The sequence below is a fragment of the Bidens hawaiensis genome, unplaced genomic scaffold, assembly GCF_021521415.1.
Source record: "Bidens hawaiensis isolate Kalapana, Puna unplaced genomic scaffold, B.hawaiensis_p1.1 tig00001961_1, whole genome shotgun sequence".
In the NCBI taxonomy this organism is placed as follows: domain Eukaryota; kingdom Viridiplantae; phylum Streptophyta; class Magnoliopsida; order Asterales; family Asteraceae; genus Bidens; species Bidens hawaiensis.
This window is the reverse complement of record NW_027491109.1, coordinates 768,948-781,293: the sequence shown is the minus strand read 5'-3', so window position 1 is coordinate 781,293 and position 12,346 is coordinate 768,948. Positions and strand designations below refer to the sequence as shown.

At 41.5% G+C, this 12,346-nt stretch overlaps 1 pseudogene across 1 annotated transcript; it reads left to right on the top strand.

Moving 5' to 3' along the window:
- Window positions 1–7,395, top strand: LOC143603724 (phosphoribulokinase, chloroplastic-like; annotated as a pseudogene). Its single transcript, XR_013148123.1, has 6 exons — window positions 1–332; window positions 3,599–3,949; window positions 5,284–5,368; window positions 5,463–5,547; window positions 6,247–6,491; window positions 6,986–7,395. The product of XR_013148123.1 is annotated as a phosphoribulokinase, chloroplastic-like (transcript).
- Window positions 7,396–12,346: the final 4,951 nt, after the last annotated feature.

Genomic DNA, 12,346 nt, shown 5'->3' with positions numbered 1-12,346 from the left:
GATCCTTTAAGGAACACAAATCTTGAATCTTTCATTGATAAAGCTCCAACCTTTATCTCTCTTTCTCTCTCTAAACCTTCAAGAATTACAAGAGAGAGAAGTAACCAATGGCAGTGTGCACAGTCTACACAGTCCAATCTTTGAACTCATCATGTTCATCAATCTCATCACCCACAAAAACCCACATGGGATTCACCCCAAAGCATGTGTCTTTATACACCAAAAAGACCAGAAGTGGCTGCAGGTACTTTAGAGGTGGTGAGATCACATGCTCATCAGGTGACACAATAGTCATTGGACTAGCAGCAGACTCTGGGTGTGGAAAGAGTACTGTCGAAGCATGAAATGAATCTGACCTGATCCATGACGATGTTTCCACGGATTTCGAGATGAACGAACCACGTCTTGATCTTCTTCTCCGGTTGCTTGAGACCTGCAATGGCTTTTCGGGGGTGTGGAGGTGACTGCTAAGAAATCCAAGGATCCCTTGTTTACAGACACAAAAATATGGTGGTGGCTCTTATTGAGCATCCTCTTTGACAAGGAGGTGGAGACCTCCTTATATAGAGAGCCTCATGGCCACCATCATGGTACCCTAATGGGCCTAGCCCAGTTAGGGTTACCTCCACAAAACCCCCTCAGCCCAATAACATTGTATTAGTCCATATAATAAAATAAGCCAAACATAATAAATTTAGGGTCGTAAAACCGGGTTTAGTACCATACCCCTACAAGCCCCCCAAGTCCAGCGTTGCTCCTGGGTGCGCAAGCATCTAGGTGGAGCGCTGGACTTTATGAGGTGTGTTAGGCCATGAGGCGGTTTTTTTCCCTTTTCTTCGGCCTTGTCTTTATTGTCTTTGAGTTTTGGGAGGTTTTCTTCATGATGGTGACATGTTGTGGTCCTTATGATAATGATGGTGCCCTGGCATGAATAAGATATAGCACGCATCATAACAATAGTGGCACGAGGCCTGATAAAAGATAGAGCGCGCATCTTGATAATAATGTAACATAACTTGCGCGCGAGGCAGCTTACAAGCTATGAAAATAATAAAGCCTGCGCGCGAGGCGACTTACGGATCTATAAGAATAAAAAAGCTTGCGCGTAAGGCGACTTACGAGCTATAAGAATAACAAAGCTTGCGCGTGAGGCGACTTACGAGCTATAAGAATAACAAAGCCTGCGCGTGAGGCGACTTACGAGCTATAAGAATAACAAAGCCTGCGCGTGAGGCGACTTACGAGCTATAAGAATAACAAAGCCTGCGCGTTAGGCGACTTACGAGCTATAAGAATAACAAAGCCTGCGCGTGGGGCGACTTACGAGCTATAAGAATAATAAAGCTTGCGCGCGAGAGGCGACTTACGAGCTATGAGAATAATAAAGCCTGCGCGTGAGGCGACTTACGAGCTATAAGAATAATAAAGCTTGCGCGTGAGGCGACTTACGAGCTATAAGAATAACAAAGCTTGCGCGTGAGGCGACTTACGAGCTATAAGAATAATAAAGCTTGCGCGCGAGAGGCGACTTACGAGCTATGAGAATAATAAAGCTGGCGCGTGGCCATGTGGGATATTATTAGGCTCCCGCCCTAAGATTCGGATGTCTTCTATTGCGATAATGTGGTGGTGGTATACCACGATAGTCCCCTAGTTCATTGCTGCTAAATAAGGTAGTCGTTATCCTGATTTGGTATTAGACTATTCTCATTTGTTGTGTTGCTTACGCATAGGTTTTGGCTTTGTGTCATGCGCAGACGTTTCATGCGCTTGCGCATAGGCTTTGGCTTTGTGTCATGCGCCACACGCAGATGTTGCATGCTCGTGCGCGTAGACTGTGTGTTATGCGCAGATGTTTCATGCGCTTGCGCATAGGCTTTGGTTTTGTCATGCGCCACGCGCAGATGTTGCATGCGCTGATGTGATATGCGTGAGCATGTGATGCGTAAGCATATGTAATATGCGTGAGCATATGTGATGCGTGAGCATATGTGGTGCATGAGCATATGTGATGCGTGAGCCTATGTGGTGCATGAGCATGTGATATGCGACTGCGCTCAAGCATCATGGTGGTGCGCATGTTGGACGAAGCGGAGCCGCGTTCGGTCTTGTATTCGGCGCGAAGCCGTATGGGTTTATGAGGATTCCCAACCTTTAAGTTTGGTGCGTGGCCTTATGGGTTTATGAGGATTCCCAACCTTTAAGTTTGGCGCGTGACCTTATGGGTTTATGAGGATTCCCAACCTTTAAGTTTGGCGCGTGGCCTTATGGGTTTGAGGATTCCCAACCTTTAAGTTTGGCGCTTGGCCTGATGGGTTTATGAGGATTCCCAACCTTTAAGTTTGGCGCGTGGCCTTATGGGTTTATGAAGATTCCCAACCTTTAAGTTTGGCGCTTGGCCTGATGGGTTTATGAGGATTCCCAACCTTTAAGTTTGGCGCTTGGCCTGATGGGTTTATGAGGATTCCCAACCTTTAAGTTTGGCGCTTGGCCTGATGGGTTTATGAGGATTCCCAACCTTTAAGTTTGGCGCTTGGCCTGATGGGTTTATGAGGATTCTCAACCTTTAAGTTTGGCACTTGGCCTTATGTGCGCATGCACGGCGACAGAGTGGTGACTCGCGGGCGCGCGTGCATGGCGGAGGTCTTTTGCGCGAAACCCACATGGTGGTTTCCGCGGTGGTTTCCACGGGCGCTCACGCATGTCGGCGGAATGGTGACCCGCTGGCGAGCATGCGTGGTGGCAGTCTTCTGCGCAAAACCCACATGGTGGAGGTCTTTTGCGCGAAACCCACATGGTGGTTCCCGCGGCGGCACATGCATGGCTGCGGAGTGAGAATCCGCGGGCGCGCGTACATGGCGGCGGAAGTCCGGTAATTTTTGGATCTGCAATTTGAGAGTTAAATCTGCAATTTTAAACCTAAAATCCAGGTCTGTAATCTAGATCTGTAAATCAGATCTAGATAGATCTGAAGCTCGGAGCGGATTTAAAACCATCACAGATCCGGAGACTTGTTCATTCGAATCAGGCAGTTTCTTCTTGCACAGATCTGGAAGCCTCTTTTAGATCTATGGATCTTTTTGAGCTTTGATAGAACAAGCCTTGAAGCCTTTTTCTGTAAACTTCCAGATCTGGGTTTTTCCTGGGAGAGATCTGACAGCCGAGACGAAAATCGAAGGGTAGTTCGTTGCCGTCCCACGGATGGCGCCAATGTCGAAGCATGAAATGAATCTGACCTGATCCATGACGATGTTTCCACGGATTTCGAGATGAACGAACCACGTCTTGATCTTCTTCTCCGGTTGCTTGAGACCTGCAATGGCTTTTCGGGGGTGTGGAGGTGACTGCTAAGAAATCCAAGGATCCCTTGTTTACAGACACAAAAATATGGTGGTGGCTCTTATTGAGCATCCTCTTTGACAAGGAGGTGGAGACCTCCTTATATAGAGAGCCTCATGGCCACCATCATGGTACCCTAATGGGCCTAGCCCAGTTAGGGTTACCTCCACAAAACCCCCTCAGCCCAATAACATTGTATTAGTCCATATAATAAAATAAGCCAAACATAATAAATTTAGGGTCGTAAAACCAGGTTTAGTACCATACCCCTACAAGTACCTTCATAAGAATGTTAACCAGTGTGTTTGGTGGTGCAGCCTCAGCCACCAAAGGGTGGTAACCCTGACTCAAACACACTCATAAGTGACACAACCACTGTTATATGTTTAGATGATTATCATTCTTTAGACAGAACTGGAAGGAAAGAAAAGGGTGTGACTGCACTTGACCCAAGAGCCAATGACTTTGATCTTATGTATGAACAGTTTAAGGCACATAAAGATGGTGTGGCTGTTGAGAAGCCTATTTATAACCATGTCTCTGGTCTTTTGGACCCTCCTGAGCTCATCAAGCCACCCAAGATTCTTGTTATTGAAGGTTTGCACCCAATGTAAGTATTATTATTTTATGTAAACTTGTGTATAGTTGCATTCATTCAGTGATCAAAATCTTTGTTAGATTGATGAACAGTAAGTTTGATGGTGTTCCATATTGTTGAATGTTTTGGAAAGAATTAGTATGTGATGTGTGTTTGTTTGTGGAGGATAGGAAATAGATATTTGTATGGCTGAGAATATTATGATATCTTCGTGGTATTATTGGGCCATAATGGAGATAATTTAAAATTATTATTTTAAAAAGAAAATCCATGTCAGCCACAAAACTTGATAAATAATATTGATTTTTTAAAATTATAAAATATTAATTATACTCCGTAACAATAGATTTGCATTCTGAAGCATCCTTGGATTCATAAATGTCGTAGCATATATACATGCTAGCGTAGCATTAGGCCGGCTCCGAGAAAGGCTAAAAATTTTTGGGCCAAAGACAAAAAAATTTTAGGCCTTAATAAAAAGAGGTATATTGTTGGATTTAAACAGTTTAATTTTGTAATAATCTTTAATTTTTTCAACCTTATGACTTGGTTGTGTCAAAAACTTTATGTCTTAAGTGAGGTTAGAACTCACAACCGCTTAGTTGAAAGTCACACGTATTTGCCACTAAACCAAACTAGTGGTAGTGTAATTAAGTTTAAACATTATATATACATATTGTTTTTCATAAAAATATATAAATATTTATTTTAATAAAAAAATCCGGGCCTATCGGGATGTCGGGCCTGGGTCCGTCGACCACCCGGCCCTCCCTTATAGCCGGGCCATGCTCCTACGTTAGACATCATCAAGATTTTTTTTATTATTATTTTTTTACATTTATTTTATTTTATTCTTTTGTGTTTTTATATTTGTGTTACACAATTTAATGTATAAATATATATAATAAAGCAATAAAAATGACAAAATACATATATATACTTTATTTTTTATATTTAATTTTTAAGAAAATATAAAAAAATATTAATTTTCCTAATTGAAAAAAAAGGTCAATGATAATTTGATAAATAAAAAAGTCAACGACCGTTCTATCTTTGTTTTCGACTTTTCGGATTTGATGATCACAATCCTCACTCTAGTATCTTCATTCAATGCAACATCTTCAAGTCTTCAACTTTTAGAATATTTATTACCTTGCCACTCAAAAACACACGTACCCATCAATACCCCAAGAGTAGTTTTATACAATTTTCTAAGCTCAGTTAGTTATGTATACAAACACTTGCAAATGATAGAAAATTAAATGTGCCTAGAAGATGCAAAGATTTGGCATTTTATGTGTATCACTTATGATGTATCGATAATATGTGTTTTTGAATATGTGTAGGTATGATCAAAGAGTAAGAGACCTTTTGGATTTCAGTATCTATCTGGACATCAGTAACGAGGTTACGTTCGCATGGAAGATCCAAGTACGTATCATATGTGTAGACAGGACTTTGTATTTATTTAAGTAGAAAACAAACATTAAAAATGTAGAACAATTACTGACATTTTGTATGTCAGAGAGATATGGCAGAGAGAGGACATAGTCTTGAAAGCATTAAAGCTAGCATTGAAGCCAGGAAACCAGATTTTGATGCTTACATCGGTAATCTTCTATAAACACTACTTCTGGCTATCACGCCTTTGGCCTGATGGTCAGGGACTTTTCCCATAAGGGTTTCGAGCTAGATAGTCTGGAGCGTCAACAAATTGTGACGCTTGAAATCCAGTCAAAGAATTTAAACTTGGGTAATGATGATTGGTGAGCCAAAGCTTACCTGGCCCAAACATTGTTATAAATTAAACATTAATTTTGAATTTAGTTTTAATCATAAATTATATTTTTATAATTGCTTGAAAATGTTACTGATTGATCGAAGAAGATTAAAATTTTTGGAATGATAGGATGAGAATCAAGTCAAATTTTATTATTTTCAATATCCCTTTTTTATAATTATTAATGTGTCAACTAAGGTTGAACTATTTATATTATCATTTAATAATCTACGTATTTTAATAAAATACTCAGTAGATTTTACTAATTAAAAAATAACTAAAATTTTGACAAATATCTAGTTGGCGGCTACGTGCATGTGTCAACTTAAACAAAACATGTATTAACTTGTTTAAAGATGTTTAAACAAATTTCTATTTAGATTTTAGAAATAGCTATTTTGAAAGTGTTTTTATTTATTTATTTATTTTTATTAAAGTACTAGCAAATACACATTTTTTATGAGTTAATGCTTTGAAATCCCGTTATATAACGTGTACTAATAATGATCGATCATGATAATAACTGCAGACCCGCAAAAGCAATACGCGGATGCAGTAATCGAAGTGTTGCTCACTCAGCTGATCCCCGATGACGACGAGGGAAAAGTGTTGAGAGTGAAGCTAATCATGAAAGAAGGTGTCAAATACTTCAACCCGGTTTACTTATTCGATGAAGGTTCCACCGTTTCATGGATCCCCTGTGGAAGAAAGCTCACTTGCTCGTACCCTGGCATCAAATTCGCCTATGGTCCAGACGCCTATTTCGGCCATGAGGTAGCTAACCTTGTGTATATTTCTAGTGTTGTGACAATCCGAGTCATGTTGGGCTCGGGCTCAAGTTTGAACTTAAATAAGCTGGCTAGGCTCAACTTGTTTGTTTTAAAAAAGTGAAAAGCAAAGCTCGAGCCAACCATGGCTCGTTAATTAGGCTTTTGATATATACAAGACAAAAGAATATAATTTTTATTTTTTTTTACACATTGATATATAAAAGACAAAATAGGTAACTTTTTTAACATACACAATACAAAATTTATAACAAGAGAACTTATAACTCTACATGTATTATTTTTTCCAGTTTTCTTAAAGATCGAGAGATATATATGTACTACTTTTGTGTTTCTTTTCAATATTATTTTGTTATTTTTATTATATTGAGGCCTAATTTAAACGAGTCAGTCGACCTAGCGTTTATAAATGAGCTTTTCTAAAAGCAAACTTCAAGTGATACACGAGCTTTTTGGGCATTAATTTACGTCTTTTTGCAGGTTTCCGTGTTGGAAATGGATGGGCAATTTGACAGATTAGACGAACTCATCTACGTTGAAAGCCATTTGAGCAACATTTCCACCAAATTCTACGGTGAAATCACCCAACAAATGTTGAAACATGCTGATTTCCCGGGTAGTAACAATGGGACTGGTTTGTTTCAAACCATTGTCGGGTTAAAGATCCGAGATTTGTTCGAACAAATTGCAGCCAATAAGGCATCGGCTCCACTTGAAGCTACAAAAGCTTGATCATATATAGAGTATTATTATAAGTTCATGTTGTGATCATATATGTACTTTATCCATTTGTGTGTATGTAATTTCATGAAGATATGCAATATAAATATGCCAATTCATATATGAAACCATGATAATTATGATTTTTAAAAATTGCATGATAATCGAAATCCGCATGTCGATTTTGTTGCCATGTGTCATGGTGTGTAGCCTTCTTTCTAAATATAGTTAAAGAGTAAGCTGATCAATTACGTTTGATTTTGGATGAAGATAACTACTACAGCCTAAATTGGGTAGGAGGTAAGTGTTAACTGGTAAGCATGTCTATTTTTAATGTTTTTTAGTGTATAAAAAGGGAGTAAAAGAGGCAGTATTAGCATGCAGTTTCTGAAAATGAAATCAAAGTTGGTTTTTGTGTGGGCATTTGTTCTTATTGTATCTACTGTGACAACTGAAAGTTTTAAAAATGATGAGAAAAGAGGTGAGTGATCTTTTTGTAACAAAATAGTTTGAATGATTATGATGGTTTTTTCTCATTTTTGTGTTTGTTTGTTTAGGGGATTTAGTAGGAAAAACACAAGTTGGTGGTGGAGGTAAGGATATATGGGGTGGTGGAAGTGGAGGAAAGGGTGGTGGGTCGGGTGGTGGTTGTATTGGAGGATGGTGTGGTCATGGAGGTGGAGGTGACAAGGGAGGATGGGGTGGTGGAGGTGGGGGTGGTGGTAGTGGTGATAAGGGAGGAGGGAGTGGCGGTGGAGGCGAAGGTGGCCAAGGAGGAGGTGATAAGGGAGGAGGTGACAAAGGAGGAGGCGGTGGTGGCAAAGGAGGAGGTGATAAGGGAGGAGGGGGCCAAGGAGGAGGTGACAAGGGAGGAGGCGACGGTGGCCAAGGAGGAGGTGATAAGGGAGGAGGTGGCCAAGGAGGAGGTGACAAGGGGGGAGGTGGCCATGGAGGAGGTGACAAGGGAGGAGGTGGCCATGGAGGAGGTGACAAGGGAGGAGGCGGTGGTGGCAAAGGAGGAGGTGACAAGGGAGGAGGTAGTGGCGGCAGCAGTGGCCATGGAGGAGGTGACAAAAGAGGAGGTGGTGATAAGGGAGGATGGAGTGGCGGAGGCGGAGGTGGAGGGGGAGGCGGCAGTGGTGGAGGTGGGAAGGGAGGATGGAGTGGTGGAGGCGGAGGGGGAGGCGGCAGTGGTGGAGGTGGTAAGGGAGGATGGAGCGGCGGTGGTGGATGGGGTGACAAGGGAGGAGGGAGTGGCAGCGGTGATGGCAAAGGAGGTGGCAAGGGCGGTTCCGGTGGTAACTGAAACCACAACTAGTTTGAAGAATAAGGTCATAGACAAAGGGCCATACAGATTTACTTTGATTCAGTTATATTTGTATGTGTATATGTATATGAGCAGGTTATATTAATAAAATAAATCAAACCTATAAATCTGCATCTGCCTACTAAAATGTTTGATTTCATTAATCATTATTTATAAACCAACAACAAACATGATGTGAATTTCTTTATTCTATTTCATGGTGTCCACTGCCTTACAACATACCATCTTGGCCCAATTCAATGAGTTATAACAACATATTCTGTAAAACTAAAATGCTGCACAAATCAGAACCAGAAACAATTACCAATTATTAGTGTAGTGAAGAGCATTCAAGTCTAGAATATAACTGCTACTTCAGTTCCCTCCTCAAAATCTGTCCTGCTGCAGATCCAGGAATCATGTTCATGAAGATCACTCGTTTGATCGTCTCACCTTCTTGTATGGCGCCGCCTGGCACGTCGCACAAAAACAAGAACTATATTAGAAAAATAATATAGTTCTGATTATCCTATTGGCCTGTTTTGGCCCACACTAAGACTTACCTGCTTGTTTTCAAGGTTATGGGTCAAAGCATATAAGTTTTAGTGAGGGTCGAAAGTCAAAACGAGTCAAGACTGCATATTCAGACCTGTTTTACTACAAAGTCAATGATTGGTGTTTCCAACAACTTGAACAATTATTCGTGACAAAATTTTTGTCTATTGACAAATTAATTTTATGTAAAAATAAACATTTTTAAATTGCAGGCCTGCAAAAGCAATACTACGATACAGTAATCGAAGTGCTGCCCTCTCGGCTAATCCACGACGACAATGAGGGAAAGATGTTGAGAGTGAAGTTAATTATGAAAGGAGTCAAATACTTCAAACACGACTACTTATTTGATGAAGGTTCCACCATTTCATGGATCCCCTGAGGAAGATAGTTCACTTGTTACTATTCCAGCATCAAATACGCCTTGGTCCAGACGCCTATTTAGGACATGAGGTAGCTAACCTTGTTTACAGTTACAGGGCTACAAATGAGCCGAGCTGAGTAAGGCTGTGTTCGAGCTCGAACTCCAACGAGCCGGCTTGGTTCGTAAATGAGCTGAGCGAGCTGGTTATTTATTTATCTTTTCTAAACATAATATATAATTTTATAAATAGAATAATTTATATGCATCGTTTATTTATTTATTTTATATGCTTTTACAGATCAAGAAGCATATTATATGATTTATATCTATTAATTATTTTTTTTCTTTTCAATGTGTTTATATTATTATTATTATTATTATTATTATTATATACTATAATTTGGGATTTAATTTAAACAAATCAATTAAGTGAGCCATGATCCGAGACAAACCTGGCTCGGGCAACGTTAGTTTACAAATCAAGTCGGCTCAGCTCGGCTCATTTATAAGCGAGTTTTTTCAGCCGAGCTATTTTAGAGCTTATTGAACACCCCTTGTTTACACCTCAAAAAAAGCAAATTTTGAGTTAATTTTTTTTTTTTTTTTTTTTTTTGACAGCCCTAGTTTACACCTCAACTTTTAAGGCATTCACTCCACTTGAAGCTATAAAATCTTGATCATATATAAAGAGTTATTATTATAATTTCATGTTGTTATCATATATGAATTTTATTCCATTTGTGTGTCCGTGATCCATGGAGACATGCAACATGAATATACCAATTCGTAAATGAAACCGTGATAATTATTATTATTAAAATTTGCATGATTCTCGAAATCTGTGTCTATTTTGTTGCCATATGTCGCAAGGGGTAGCATTCTTTGTTTCTTGAAATCCGCGTGTCAATTTGTTGCCATTTGTCACGACAGGAAGTTCTCGAAATAAATTTGCATGATTCTCGAAATCCGCATGTCGATTTTGTTACCATTTGTCACAAGGGGTACCATTCTTTGTTTCTCGAAATCCGCGTGTCAATTTTGTTGCCAGTTGTCACGATGGGCAGCATTCTTTCCAATTATAGTCAAGAAAGAGATAGATGAACAAATGCGTATGAAGATAACTACAACCTAAATTGGGGGTAGGAGGTAAGTGGCAGGTAGGTCTCTTTTAATGCTTTTTAGTGTATAAAAAGGGAGTAAAAGAGGCAGTACTAGCATGCAGTTTCTGAAAATGAAATCAAAGGGTAAATTTTGTGGTGGTGGTAGGTTTTCTGTGTTGTGTTCTTATTGCATTTGCTGTGACAGCAGAAAGTTCTGAAAATGATAAGAAAACAGGTAAATGTTTTTTTGTTATAAGATGGTTTGAATGACTACGATGGATTTGTTCTCATTTTTGTGTATGTTTGTGAAGGGAACTTAGCTGTGAAAACACAGGAAGTGAATGGTGAAGGTAAGGATGGTTGGGGTGGTGGTTGTATTGGAGGATGGTGTGGTAATGGAGGTGGAGGTAAGGGAGGATGGAGTGGTGGTGGTGGATGGAGTGGCGGAGGTGACAAGGGAGGGGATGCTGGAGGTGGTAATCAAGGAGGTGGTGGTAACCAAGGAGGTGGTGGCCAAGGAGGAGGTGGTGGCCAAGGAGGAGGTGGTAATCAAGGAGGAGGAGGTGGCCAAGGGGATGGTGGTAATCAAGGAGGAGGCGGTAATCAAGGAGGAGGGGGTGGCCAAGAAGGAGGTGGTAATCAAGGAGGAGGTGGTGGCCAAGGAGGAGGCGGTAACCAAGGAGGAGGTGGTAACCAAGGAGGAGGTGGTGGCCAAGGAGGAGGCGGTAACCAAGGAGGTGGTGGCCAAGGAGGAGGCGGTGGTAACCAAGGAGGAGGTGGTAATCAAGGAGGAGGCGGTAACCAAGGAGGAGATGGTGGCCAAGGAGGAGGCGGTAACCAAGGAGGTGGTAATCAAGGAGGAGGCGGTAACCAAGGAGGAGGTGGTGGCCAAGGAGGAGGCGGTAACCAAGGAGGTGGTGGCCAAGGAGGTGGTAATCAAGGAGGAGGAGGCGGTAACCAAGGAGGAGGTGGTAATCAAGGAGGATGCGGTAACCAAGGAGGTGGTAATCAAGGAGGAGGCGGTAACCAAGGAGGAGGTGGTGGCCAAGGAGGAGGCGGTAACCAAGGAGGTGGTGGCCAAGGAGGAGGCGGTAACCAAGGAGGTGGTGGTAACCAAGGAGGAGGTGGTAATCAAGGAGGAGGCTTACCAAGGAGGAGGTGGTAATCAAGGAGAAGGCAGTAACCAAGGAGGAGGTGGTAACCAAGGAGGAGGTGGTGGTAACCAAGGAGGTGGTGGCCAGGGAGGAGGCGGTGGCCAGGGAGGAGGTGGTGGCGGCCAAGGAGGTGGAAAGGGAGGATGGAGCGGTGGTGGTGGAATTGGAGGTGGATGGGGAGGCGGAGGCGGCGGAGGTGGCAAGGGAGGATGTTGTGATGGCGGTGGAGGTGGCAAGGGAGAATGTTGTGGTGGTGGTAAGGGAGGATGGAGTTGGGGTGTTGGTGGTCAAGGAGGAGGTGACAAGGGAGGATGGAGTGGCAGTGTAGGTGGTCAAGGAGGTGTTGATAGAGGAGGATTGAGTGGTGGCGGTGATGCCCAAGGAAAAGGTGACGAGGGCGGTCCCGGTGGTAACTAAAACCATAACTAGTTTGGTGAATAAGGCCATGGGCAAACAGCCATACAAATCAGCTTGTATGTAATAAGCCCATTTTATGTGTGTATGGAGCAACTTATATTAATAAAAAAAAATCATGTCTCTAAATTTATATATGCCTACTTAAGTGTTGGATTCCATTGAGTATTATTTTAAACTAAACATAAACATGATGCGAATTTTGTAATTCTATTTCATGGCATCCAG